Raw genomic sequence first — 13,690 nt, 5'->3', positions numbered from 1 at the left:
TCCTTGGGATGTCCAGCCTTTTCTGTTCCAAAAGAGTGCTGCTTGACTGAAACATTCAGAAAAGGATCAGATATAAATTCCTGCCAAGGTGTTGAGGTCCGACTGAAGATCAAAAGTCTAGCTCTCTGAATGTCCCCGGATGGCCTATGGGTATCAAAGGGGGACAGTGGGAAGGGTTTTAGATAGACATACACACACATGTATAACATTCTCTGTCTTCTCCGATGACCAGCCCTTATGAGTACTCTTAACATTTTAATTAATAAATATTTATTGACCATATTTAAGATCAGTGTCACAGCTAAAGACCACTATGTTGAAAGAAAAATACATCTCTATTCTTTAAGATTTGAAAAAGAGTTCACAAGAAGTCTGGCAAGACCATATTTCATTTGAGAAAAATTAAGTAGAGAGGTATTCTATGTCATCTCTCTTTTGCTCAGTCCACTGCAAAAGAATTCCAAGAAGAGAGAAAAAAGCGGATCTTTAAATATTAATATTTGCAAAGTAAAATGACTAATCCTGCTAATATCTTAAACCTATGGTAAACTTCTGAGATTTTTATGTATTGAATGAATATATGCATAATTAATGTGATGTAATCAGAGATGGACAGCCCTACTTAAGCACACCATTAGCATCATTATCTGAACAGAGAGAAGATAGAATAACTTAAACAGTGACATTATTTTCAAATCATTTAAGCCAAATAATTCTCAAACCAAAAGCTTTGATCATGTATAATCCCGCTGAAAGACTGAATTGTAATCGGCCGATGATACATTATGTTGCAAAGCTGCAGCACCGGTGCATAACAGAATCTTACTTTCCATTAATTCATTCTTTTCTGAAAATACAAACACTCCATATGCTTAATAGCCCAAAAAAAGAATGTTCTCACATTTTAAGATTGCCCATTAGTGAATATTTTATTTTCTTAAAAACAGCACAAAGAAAACAGTGACTCTCAAAGCCATTTTTGAAAACTGACAGTCTCTGTGCTAAATCAAAAATAGTAACCTATCGAAAAGAATCAGTTCACTTGTGTATTTTAGCAAAAAATAAACACCATATGCTGTGTTGATAGTGACTTTTGAACTTTTTTAATGCGATACTTCCTCCACAAGACTGAATTCAGAGACAGAATGCAAAAGAAAGAGCTCCAGTAGAGGCGGAGTTAGAGTCCATGCGAGGATCTCTAGCAACACAAGGATCTCCGAATGAGGACAGTTCCACTGGAAATGGACCCCTTTCTATCAATGTTAATCTAAGAATAGGAATAAATAAGATACCTGGGCCATCAAACTGCCTCACGTTGTAGAGCTACACTAGCCAAATAGGTAGTCATCTGACTCTTTAAATTTACATTTCTAATTAACTAAAATTAAAGAAATTTTAAAATACAGTTCCTCAGTCACACTAGTCATGTTTCAAATGCTCAGAAGCCACATGGTTGGCAGTTCATGGCTATAGTGCTGAACAGCACAGAAAAATTCCCCATCATCACAAAAGTTCTTTTGGACAACACTGTTCTAGAACTCCACATGAGCAGGGACCACATGTACTTGAGTTGCTAATTTAAGTGCTTAGCACAGTACTTAGGACATAGTAGATATTCAATAAACATTGGTCTAATTAATTAACAACCAAATGAATGGTCATCATTTCTATTTGTTTGTGGCCTCACCACTCTACTTAAAACTAGACAAAATCACCACTAATTGGATGATTCACAGCCTTGAAGACCCAATACCCCATCTAAATTCCCACTTCCCAATTCGATAGATAGATAGATAGATTCAATACAATATTATTTAGCCATGAAAAAGAAGGAAATCCTGCCATTTGCAACAACATGGAAAGACCTTAAAGGCATTATGCTAAGTGAAATAAGCCAGACTGAGAAAGACAAACACTGCATGGTATCACTAATACTTGCAATCTAAAAAAAATGTCAAACTCATAGAAACAGAGAGTAGAAAAGTGGTTGCCAGGGACTGGGAAATAAGGATAGATTGGTAAAAGGGTACAAACTTGACTATAAAATGAATAAAGTCTGAGGATCTAACGTATAACATGGTGACTATAGGTGATAATTGAAATTTGCTAAGAGGGTAGAACTTAAATGTTCTAACAAAAAAATGTAAATTATGTGAGCTGATGGATGTATTAATTAACTAGATGGGGTGAAGCCTTTTACAATATTTATGTTTATCAAATTACCATGATGTACACTTTAAATAACTTACAAATTTATATGTCAATTATACTTCAGTAAAGCTGAAATTTAAAAAAAGAAAAGAGTCTTTGAACCAATTTGTTCTGTGTGATTTCCTGCACACACACAAAAAAAGAATGATAATGTGTTTGGGAAACACAAAAAATGATACTAACCTTCTCACCGCATTTGCTATTTAAATATTAGTAAATATAGGTAAAATATATATAGGAAGAACTAAACATTTTCTCAACCTTTGAAAGATTATAAGATAATTAACTTTTGTATCTGATTCCATTATGTGTTGTAATTCTGACTTCTCAGCACCGAATATGATTTGGCTATTAGTTATTTGTAATATATATATAAACAGGCATATACATACAAATACACATATGCACACTATTTAATTACCAGAAATTCTTTTAAAATAACATTCCAGGCAAAATTTTCATGTAACTGGGCTTTGTGACAGAAGAAAAGAAGGTTGAAATCCAGGAACAGAAAGAATAGAAGAGTATCAATAAGTAAAAGCAAAAATCTTATAATTGTGGGGCCAGATTGGTGGTATAGCGGTTAATCTCGTGCACTCTGCTTTGGCGGCCCAGGATTAATGAGTTCAGATCCCAGGCATGGACCTAAACACCATTCATTAAGCCATACTGTGGTGGCATCCCATATACAAAATAGAGGAAGACTGGCACAGATGTTAGCTCAGGGACAATCTTTCTCAAGCAAAAAGAGGAAGATTGGCAACAGATGTTAGCTCAGGGACAATCTTCTTCATAAAAAAAAATCTTATAATTGTGTCTAACAAGTACCCAAATAGAGAAGTATTTAAAGGTAAGAATTTGCTGAATTACTTGATATTTGTTTTCAGTCAGAAATCAGCAGCTAGTATTGACTAGAATATTGGCTACATGTGGTTATAAGAACAGGCTGATAGTGACATTCTTCAATGGTAGGAAGTTCCAGCTTATCTTCATAGTCAGCTCCAAGTAGAAATCACTAAAATAACCTTCTCCCCCTCAGGGATCTTCACCCTCCGCCTCAGGCAGTGCACTTCAGTTTTTACAGCATCATTTGTTTCTCCGGCGTCTCAATTTTCCTCTCCACAGACGCATGAGATTTAATCACACGTAGCAAAAGCCTTATGTTCTATTTCCACTTTTTCAAGGGCTACAATTTTCCAACTGTGCTGCCTGCCCACACCGCCACAGATTTAATTTTCTTGTCTAACTCATCAGAATTTCAGACATATTTCATACCTTCTTTCTCTATGATCTTCTCACTTCCTTCTCTCCTTCCAAGCAACCAAAGCTTACCATGGGCCTGTGCCTCCAGCCACAGTGCAGGCACTGTCCATTTTATCCTGCGCAGTTTCTCTTCGTTTCTTCTTGTTTGGAGAATTTCGTTTCTCTACATATTTCCAGTTGTTTTACCCCAATACATTTATAGTTTGAGTTATTAATGGAAATTCCAAAAAAAAAAGGTCACAAAGTCAACAACCTGCATTAGTGAAAACTGGCCAATAGTCCAGTAGTCTGTCCCACATCTAACTTTAATTCATGTCAGATTTCCAAGGATGAGTCTCTTACCTACGAGAGAGGGTTGTGTTTCAGTTGGGTGCAAAGGGAGGAGCACTCAGCCAGGCTTAGCACATGCTCAGGTTCACGCTAAGGGAGTCAGGTCAGGGGTTTTCCGAGGCATATTCCTTTTTTTTTCCTCATCATATTCTCCCTAGGAAAATTCCATCATAGGAACTTTTTCTCTAACCAGTAGGAAAACGGATAAGTGAGGCAAAATTTCCAACTTGCCAGAACAGAAACGGATAGGCTATTTTATCCAATGTTTCATACCTGCAATTCATTGTACCCTGGCATGTCCTTTCCTTATAACCTGGGCTGAAGTGAACTGAGCCTTGGCTCACCTCTACAGTGCATTTCCCTCAGGCACTGGAGGAAGCTGTGGTTACTGTTTAACGTCATCCTGCACCTGCCCGTATACTGCCTTTAACAAGTGTCCATGGATAAGAGAGCTGGATGAGCCATGAAAACTGGTACCTTTACCAAGCAGTGACAACGACACCATCCCTCCTTTTCCTCAGAGGTATCATTTTATCACTTTAAAAAAAATAGCTAAAAATACATGGATACGTGTATCCATGCTCTCATGGTTGGCTGAGACCTTGAATATGTTAGCTTATGTTTAATAGGAGCTTAAACTTCAAGGTAGTTGCAATAGATGTCCCCAAGTGCACAGAAAGAGTGGTATGACTTGATAACATAAGGATAAAACTAGAGAAAATTATTTTTCCCCACACAGTAATTAACTCACCTGGTCTTGCAATGGCTCTGCTTCAAAAATAGAAAAATGGAGCCAGTGATATTTTGAAGTACGTTAAGAATTTTCAAAGATCATTATTTTATACTAAAGTTATTCTCCTTCATGTGAGATACTATACATTCCCTCAGAGGTTAGAAGCGGGAAGGGGGCTCTTCCGGCTCCTCCAGAATAGCCTCATTGACCCGTTATCTTCCAGTCTACGTGTCTAGCCAACTCTTTCCCAAACAACTGGAAGGATACAGCAAGTTGTTAGAGCTTGGGAAAGGAATGTTGAGACTTACAACCTGCTTAGAATTTGTAAATTATGTATGTTATTCATTGGGAGCTTCAGTAAAAGAAAAGAGTCACTTTCTTTGTGAGGTAATTTCACAGTTCTTTAAAAACACCCAAATTATCTCAAAGACTTGTTAAATTTCTGCAGTAGATATGTTTTAGCAAAAGCTGAGTATAAATAGGGACTTCAACTCAAGCATTTTTCAATGACCAAAGTCAAGTCATTAATAAGGCAAAACAAATCAGCCTTCCGGTCGAGAGTTTCTCCAGAAACAAATTCTTCACAAAGCTGAGGGCCAAAATCGCACCAGAAACATATCTATATATTTCAGATTTTATCATAAATTAGAATTGATAATTTCCAGTAAATCTATATGCAAACTCATTATGCTGAGGCTCTGACGATGCTAAAAAATGCATTTGTATGCTTGAACACCAAAGTTTCTCAGGGACACTCAGGTCACGCAGTATGAATTCGCTTCACAATAATTTTTCAAATACTCAGACCTTGACTTTTTGCTGCTAATTTATCTTTCTCGTGTGTCTTTTTTGTAAAAATAAATGTGAATTTTTACTTTATCTTCTTTACTATACAAAAGATATGTACTACTGTATTAGCTATCTAGTGCTATATAACCTGTTACCGAAAAACGTAGCTGGTGAGAACAATACACATTTTATGTCTCACAGCTTCTGAGAGTCAGGAATTCAGACAGTTTAGCCAGGTGGGTCCTCTGCTTCAGGGTCTCTCATGAGACCCCAATCACAGTGTCAACCCAGGGTCCCTCACGGGGCTGCAATCGAGGCAGCAGCCTAGGCCGCAGCCATCTCAACACTCAACTGAAGCAAGATCCCCTTGCAAGCTCACTCAGTAGTTGCTGGCCCGATTCGGTTTCTCACAAGCTGCTGGAATGAGGGCCTCATGTCCTCGCAAGCTGCTCTCAGAAGGCTTCTCAGGGAGCCCTCTCCATCAGAGCAAGCACATGGAAGATCCAGGGAGAGAGGACACCAGCAAGACAGAAGTCCCAGTCTTTTGTAACCAGTCACAGAAATGACATCCCATCACTTTTGCTGTAATCTATCCATAAGAAGCAAGTCTCTACATCCAGCTACGCTCAGTGGAGGGTGTGAATACCAGGAAGTGGGGATCAATTGAAACCATGTCAGAAGCTGCCTCCCCAACTATATATACTCTTTTGCACCTGTTATTTTCACATAAGAATAAATTGCAGATAATACCTGCTCTCGGTTTCCAGAGACTTTTTCATGATCACATTGGTACTTCCTTGGGTATTGTGCCATAGTCAACCAATTTTTTATAGTTGGGCATTTAGGTTATTTCCCATATTTTACTTTCACAAAGAGTGACATAATCAACAACCCTCCACATATGTTATTTTATATTTGTGGTGATGTAGCTCCAAAGTAACCTCTAAAACTGGTCCTAAGTAAATGCATATTTAATTTTATTAGGTCTTACTGATGAGGATTATTTTGGGCTGGTTACTTTTAAAAACTGCAAACGGGAAGGAGGCTCTGAGTAGTGGAATTTGTTTGCCCTTTGTTGAGACACATTTGCATTTGTGAAGGAAGTCTCCATCTATAGGGGTGTCTTGTCTCTGCACTGGGAGGAAGGGGGGATGATGACCTTATCTCTGGAAACTCTCAATGGGGAAGGCAAGGACTCAAGTCTGCATAGTGATCTTACTCTTATTTACTGTGCTTGTCTGGTAACCTCATGTAACTGACTCCCCCACCACCAACATCCTCCTTTGTCTTTAGCTGAAGATAATATTTAAGGTGGTGGCTTCAGCCATTTACTTAATCCAATCTGATTCTTATCTAAAAGTTATAGGACCACCCAATAACCAGACCCCACCTGCACTGATACCATTTTAATGATTTTTTTTTTTTACATAATCTTTCCTTTGTCTTGTAAGGAGATAACTCACATACCTATGCCTTAAATTTAACCCTCAACCCATGTTTGCAGCTCTTACTGCCCATGGGTCCTGTCCCCATGCCAGCAACTCTTCACTGCCCATGGGTCCTGTCCCCACGCTATTCCATACTATTCTCTGAATAAAGGAGCACTACTGCCAGACCTTGAGAGTCCAAGAAATCTTTCTTTGAACTCCTCAACTCACGAAGCCCACATCATTACAAAATTTCCCTTCACAGGTTGTAACATTTTGCCAGCACACCAAAAATATATGACAATATCTGTTTCCCCACAGCTTCACCAATGAAGTATATCATCAAGCTTTTACATTTTTGCCGGTCTCTCAATCTTTTCATATATTTGAGCCATTTGAAATGTTTTCCTATGAACTATTTATGTCTTTTGCTCATTTTTTTCTGTCAGGTTTTAGCCATTTTTCCCCTCACTTTTTATGATCTCCCTTCATATGTTAAGAAGCTTGGCCCTTTGTCTATTATATAAGTTGCAAATATTTGCTCCCAATTGGTCATTTGTATTTTGACTTTGCTGAGGATTTTTTCTCCCATGCAAAAGTTTTATATGGTCAAATTTATCAATCTTTTGTTTTATTACTTCTGAATTTTAAGTAATAAATAGAAAGCCTTTCCCATACCAAAGTTACAAAGGATTTTACTAATGTTATCTTCTGGTACTGTAAAAGTTTCATTTTTTTACATTGAAATCTCAGATGCATTTGTAGTGTATTCTAGTGTTGTATGTAAAGCATAGACACAATTTTATCATTTTTTTTTTCTGGTGAGGAAGATTGGCCCTGAGCTAACCTCTGTTGACAACCTTCCTCTTTTCGCTTGATGAAGACTGTCCCTGAGCTAACATCCATGCCAATCCTCCCCTATTTTGTATGCAGGATGCCACCACAGCATAGCTTGATGAGCAGCATGCAGATCCGCACCTGGGATCCAAACCCATGAACCCTGGCCTGCCAAAGCAGAGCACGCAAACACAACCACTACACCACTGGTCCAGCCCCATGATTTTATCATTTTTGAAATGGCCAGTCAGTTTTCTAAGCACCGTTTATTTTAAAAGTCCATCTTTTCCACAGAGAGTTTAGATATCATCTTTATTATATACTAAATTTCAACATGCACTTCGGTCTATTCCTGGAATCTCCATTCTTTCCATTAGACTATCTAATCAAGCACTAGTACTGCACTGGTCCAGTTATAGAGGCTGTCTGGTATATCTTAATATCTCCCTCATTACTGTTCTTTTTTAGGGCTTTCCTAGGTTCCATCTTCATGATATTTTCCACATCAACTTTATTACCAACTTGTCTAACTTCAAAAAACAAAAAACGTCTTGATGTCCTCATTACTGGGATCATGTTGAATTTCTAGCAAGAGAATTGACACCTGTATGATGCAGAGTTGTCCTATCCAAGAATGAACAATGTCATTTCACTTGCTCAAGTGTTCAAAGTTTTTCTCATACAGTTATTCACATTTCTTAAGGTTATTCCTATTTTATCTTTTATGCTGCCATTGTACATAGGGTTTTCTCTTTCTCAAATCTTCTAACCAAACTATATAAACCATTGATTTTTGTACCTTAATTTTACATCTTATTACAATGCATCCATATATGCCAAACCACATTGGCATATTACGCCCATTCATAATCCAAGTAGATGGGAATTTGAAAGATTTCAAGGTCACTCAAAATTTATACCTAACTTAAAATGTTGAAATTCTAACAGTTTTTAAAATCTTGGTTAAAAGAATTTAATGCTGCTAGCATTAATGGTGAAGAAAGCTTAATGATTAGAGTGCACTTTGAAACGTTCCAATTAAGTCATAAACAGGGAGAAAAAATAATGGTTTTATTATACAGCTTAAATCAGTTTTTACTAAAACTGACCTAATTTTTTAAATAACCAACACTATTTTGAAAAGAAAATGACTGAATAAATTTTACATGCCTCAGATAGCGCAATGCCAAATTTACTATCTCAGATATCATATTAAAAGAAATAAAGTTCCCACATAGTGAGTGAACAAACAGATGAATGCTAATAGGCACTAAGCCATTTATCCATTAGAGTAATGAATGCCACCTTGTATTCGTTTGGTCAGGAAGAAAAATCTAAGCAGTTTCTGTCCACAAACATCAATATTTCTTGATGATAGATGAAATCAAATCACGAAAGCAAGCAATTTTTATTGATAGTTTTCCCTTAAACTACTAAATCTGCTTGCTGACAGGCAATGAAATAATAACACATAATATCAGAATCAAATTCTTTAATCACCAACAGGAGCTCTCTAAAACTAAATGAGGATGAAGACCCACATACGCAACGTACTCGAAACCTCAAATAGTTAAAATGAGATCACCTCAAACAGCTATTTTTGGCCCAAACACATAAGCCAAAGTACACTAAATACAAATCAATTAAGTTGTCAGAAAATCTCTTCAACTCTGGCCCTATAATGTGAAAGCTACGCTATGCAAAATCGCTGAGGTTAAAATTGCAACACCATTTTAGAAAGAATGTAATTTTTTAAATGCACATTAAAAGGAAAAGTTTCAGTTAAAGTAAATGTCCTTGAATTCTTTATGTAAACAGGTTTTGAATGTAGAAAAGAGAAGAGAGAACCTACTGGGTTTATATGGCTAGAATTATAGCTCATTTTAACATAAAAAAAATCAAATTGTAAAGATGCCTTTTTCACCTAATTACACATTCACCTTCCACTTTTGTATTTAACAGTCAACCTCAATAGCCTCTTATCCCACTTTCCTGTAAAATACTTTAATCCCAAGATATTTATTTTCCTCTATAATAATAACCTAATAGGAATATATATTTTTGCCTCACTTTTTTTGAGAGTATTTAGGGAACAAAATGAATGAAGCTTTCCACATTTAGTACAATTTGGCCACCGCTTTATTAAACTTCACTGAATTCCATCAAGTTCATTTTTATATAGGGCTGGATATCTTAACACAGCTCAAAAACCGATTCATACAGCTTCTGATGTTGTACGGGTCTAGGTGGGTTCAAGTGTAGTTTTTACAACAGGCCAGAACCAGAAAATAGTAGTTATGTAGAAATTTTAAAAGATTCTGTAAGACCAGAAAAAAATTGAACTTTAAAAACTATTAAGAACATATGATATTTAAAAGATAAGGAGAAACTGATTGATCGCATTTTAGTTCAAGATAAAACTTTCCATCTGTTCTCTTCTGCAGCCAAACCAACCCATCCCCATTACGGAAGATCCATCATTCCAAAATTTCAAAGAGGCCTTTTTTTCCCCACAATCAGAAGCCTGTAAAACAGTCAAAAACATATCTGACAAAACAGGCCTCTTGTCATTTATTGCTGTTTACTCTTAAGTGCATTTCACAGCTTGAATAGTCTTTGTTTTACCAACTCTGGCCCACAAAAAAAGCTCACTTGTCAACTCACATAGAAAATCACTCAAACTGCTTCTTTACAACTCAAGATTATAGAGTGGTGGCAATCCTTTCATCCAGAGTAGTGTAGAAATGGCAATTTATTTCCGATTTTTACATTTTGAATCATCCAAATCAGATAGTTTGGTAACTCTCAAATAAAAATTCCTAGTAAGCATTAAAAAAATAAAAATCAAAAAGTGGGGTTTTTTTAATCACCAAGGTCATGCAGAAAAAGGAGGAGTAGCCAACTACTCAATGAGTAAGTGCATTTACATTAAAGGTTAATATATTCAGTCTTGCAGTTCAAGAATAAACCATCTGGTTTCAAATGCAGAGTTGAAAACGAGTCTATAAAAAGGTAAGAATTCTTGAAAACAGATAGCTCAGAAATACTCACCCAGCAATTTCAAATATATCACTATTCCTTTTTTCAAAAAATACCAACTTCATAATTTATATGCAAACCTGTCAAATGAACACCTGCCCTCTACACATCTACCATTGACACACAGTGAATAAGGTGTTGCCATCTCTAGATTTCAATCTACCAAGAGTCGTTGTCCTTTTAACTCTTGGTACAGGAGTCAGTCAGACCTATACTTACCCTAAGAAAACAGTTACATTCCTGGTCTCTCTTCCTCCCTCCATGATGGGCATCTCATGCTCTAGGCCGTCTTGAGGGCACAGGGCCATGCAGGGCTGTGACAGAAAAGGTAGGGACCTGTGGCCTCACCTCTATGACACCCCTGAGATGTAGTACCATTTTTGGACTTATCTGCAATCACTTGCTACTCTTCTAGGATCTCTGTATGAATATTTACCAAGTGAAATAAACTTTTTTTTTTTAACCTTATGCAAACCCACCAAATAACTTCAAGTAAAGTCCAAAATTAAAGTTAGAACACAATCCTCTGGTCTCCAATAAGGCATTATATTAGTTATCTATTGCAATATAGCAAACCACTCCAAAACTTAGGAACTCAAAAGAAGAGCAATTTATTAGTCCTCACAATTCTGAAGGTAGAATAGGGGTTCTTCTGTTCCGTGTGGCGCTGGCTGGGATCATTCACGAAGCTGCATTTATTTGGTAACTGAGCTGGGCTGGAAGAAACAAAAAGACCTCACTCATATGGTTGGGCCTTGGCACTGATTATCGGCTGGGTAACTCGGTTTTTCTCCATGCAGCCTCTGTCTCCATATGGTGACTCATCTTCTAAGGCCTCTCCACAGGTTCTTCTCACCAAGAAGATGGCCTGGATTTCCCTACATCCTGGCAGCTGGGTTCCAAGAGAGCAAAAGCAAAAGTTGCCCCTCCCCTTAAAAGGAGTCCCAGAAATGGCTCAGCATCATTGGTTTGTCTACAGTACTCCATGGGTCAAAGCAAGTCACAGGCCAGCTCAGATCAGAGGCAGAGGGGAGTGCAGGAGTTGATTCTACCTCTCAATGGGAGGAACAGAACGCATATACGGGAAATGCAGGAATTGGCAGGCAGCTATCTTGGGAAACTACCACATCGTAAGTACAATGTAAATGAAACTTCCTCTAACGTAAGAGAAAAGGTTTTCTTAAATAATAAGGTAACAAATGTTCACCTGTTAACTCTTTGCTAGCATACGAAACAGACATTAAATGAAACAAGGAAAAATGGCAAGAAAAGTCTACTTTTATTTAATGCTATGATACTTAGAAATCAGAACAGCGTGACATGTTTCCTTTATTCTTAATATTACTTAGTCCGATGATTACTAAAAACACCACTGCAATAACTAATGAGAGTGACACTGCTACACCAGACCTTTCCCAGCTTAGCTTGCTTTCGATGGCAATCAGCCACATGCTATTGCAGTAAACCCAGAGGTCCAGAAATTAGAACAGGTGCTAGGTAAAAGAGTCAGGGCACCTTCCCCAAATCCACAAGTCAGAGAAGAGTGGTCTATACTACATTAGTAGCTGTGTTAATATTTAGTTAATACTTACACTGTTTTCATCCCCTAGAAATTATTTAAGTCTTGTCAGGGTGTGGGCATGCTTGGAATGAAAACGATGCTATGATATCAATTCCTAGTTTTGAGCACCACTTCAAATTCACAAGCAAATATGAAGTTATTGTTTCCCCGATAACCTCCTTTCTTATGGCCAGGAGATAGAAGGAAAAGAAGATTGAAATAAAAATGGAGGCCCCCCCAGAGGGAGAAGAATAAGAAGAGTCACGTGCCGAAGTACCCTTTCTATATGCTGAAATCCTGACTAGCCCCAATAGCCTTTCTCCTTAAGAGAATGAGCAGTGATGGGACTATGGTGGGTGATCTCCCCAATACTGAACAAGCCCACAACACCAAGCAATGGAGAAGCTGTCGGGTCACTGTTTCTCCACTAGTCATCCACCTGTTCATTCCCTACCCACATATTTATTAGTGCTTACCACACGCCAGAAAGTTCTAACTTCTTGGGATACGCCAATGAGAAAAATGGACAAAGTTCCCATACACATGAGGTTTATAATCCAAAAGAGATAGACACAATAATAAATAATAAACTTGATAAGTAAATTACGTTGTGTATTAGAAAGTGGTAAGTGCTACTTTGAAACACAAATAGAGCAAGATAAGGAGAATCTGGGGAGTTGGGTGGCTGGGTGGGGGGTCACAATTTTAAACAGGGTGGTCAAGAAACGAAGGTTTCATTGGGAGTGTGTGATTTGAGAAAAGACTCGAAGGAGTGGAGGAAGTTAGCAAAGAGGATACCTAGAAGGAGAGTGCTGTAGACAGAGGAAAGAGCCAGAACATTCCTGTGTGAGGGCAAAATCAGAGACCAGCAAAAGTAGAATAATTAAAGCAAGAAGAGTAGCTAGATGTAACAGAGAAGTAACCGAGGGTGAGATCATGTAGGGCCTTAAAGCCACTGTATTACTTCAACTTTCTTTGAGGAGAAAGGGAAACTATTGCAGGGTTTTGGGCAAGAAGCACACGATCTGACATACTTTTTAAAAAGGTCATTCTGGCTGCTGTGTTTGGACAAGATATTTGAAGAGGGCAGGATGTGGGGGACAATGGTAGGAAGAGGGAGACAAGGTAAGTTAGGATGCTATTAAAGTTATCAAGACAAGAGTTGATAATGATTAGAATCAGACTTGTAGAATAGTGGTGGTAAAAAGTGATTGAAATTGGATATATTTTGAAACGATAGTTAACGGGATTTCCTAATGGATTAGATTTGGGTTTGAGTGAAGTGGAGAAGCAAAGGATGAATCCACCACTTTTCATTTACCACTTCTGATGGAAGTGCCATCAAATGAGATAAGGAAGACTGGCTGGGCAGGTTTGGAAGGGATGAGTTTTGGACAGGTCCAGTTCGAGATGTCTGTTAGGCATCCAAGCGGAGAAGTCAAGTCAGCTGTTAAATACTGATCTGAAGCTCAGGTTAAAGCTCTGGGATGGAGATAAATT

Source organism: Equus caballus, chromosome 18 (assembly GCF_041296265.1).
Source record: "Equus caballus isolate H_3958 breed thoroughbred chromosome 18, TB-T2T, whole genome shotgun sequence".
NCBI lineage: Eukaryota > Metazoa > Chordata > Mammalia > Perissodactyla > Equidae > Equus > Equus caballus.
The sequence above is the reverse complement of the archived record's forward strand: the minus strand, read 5'-3'. Positions refer to the sequence as shown.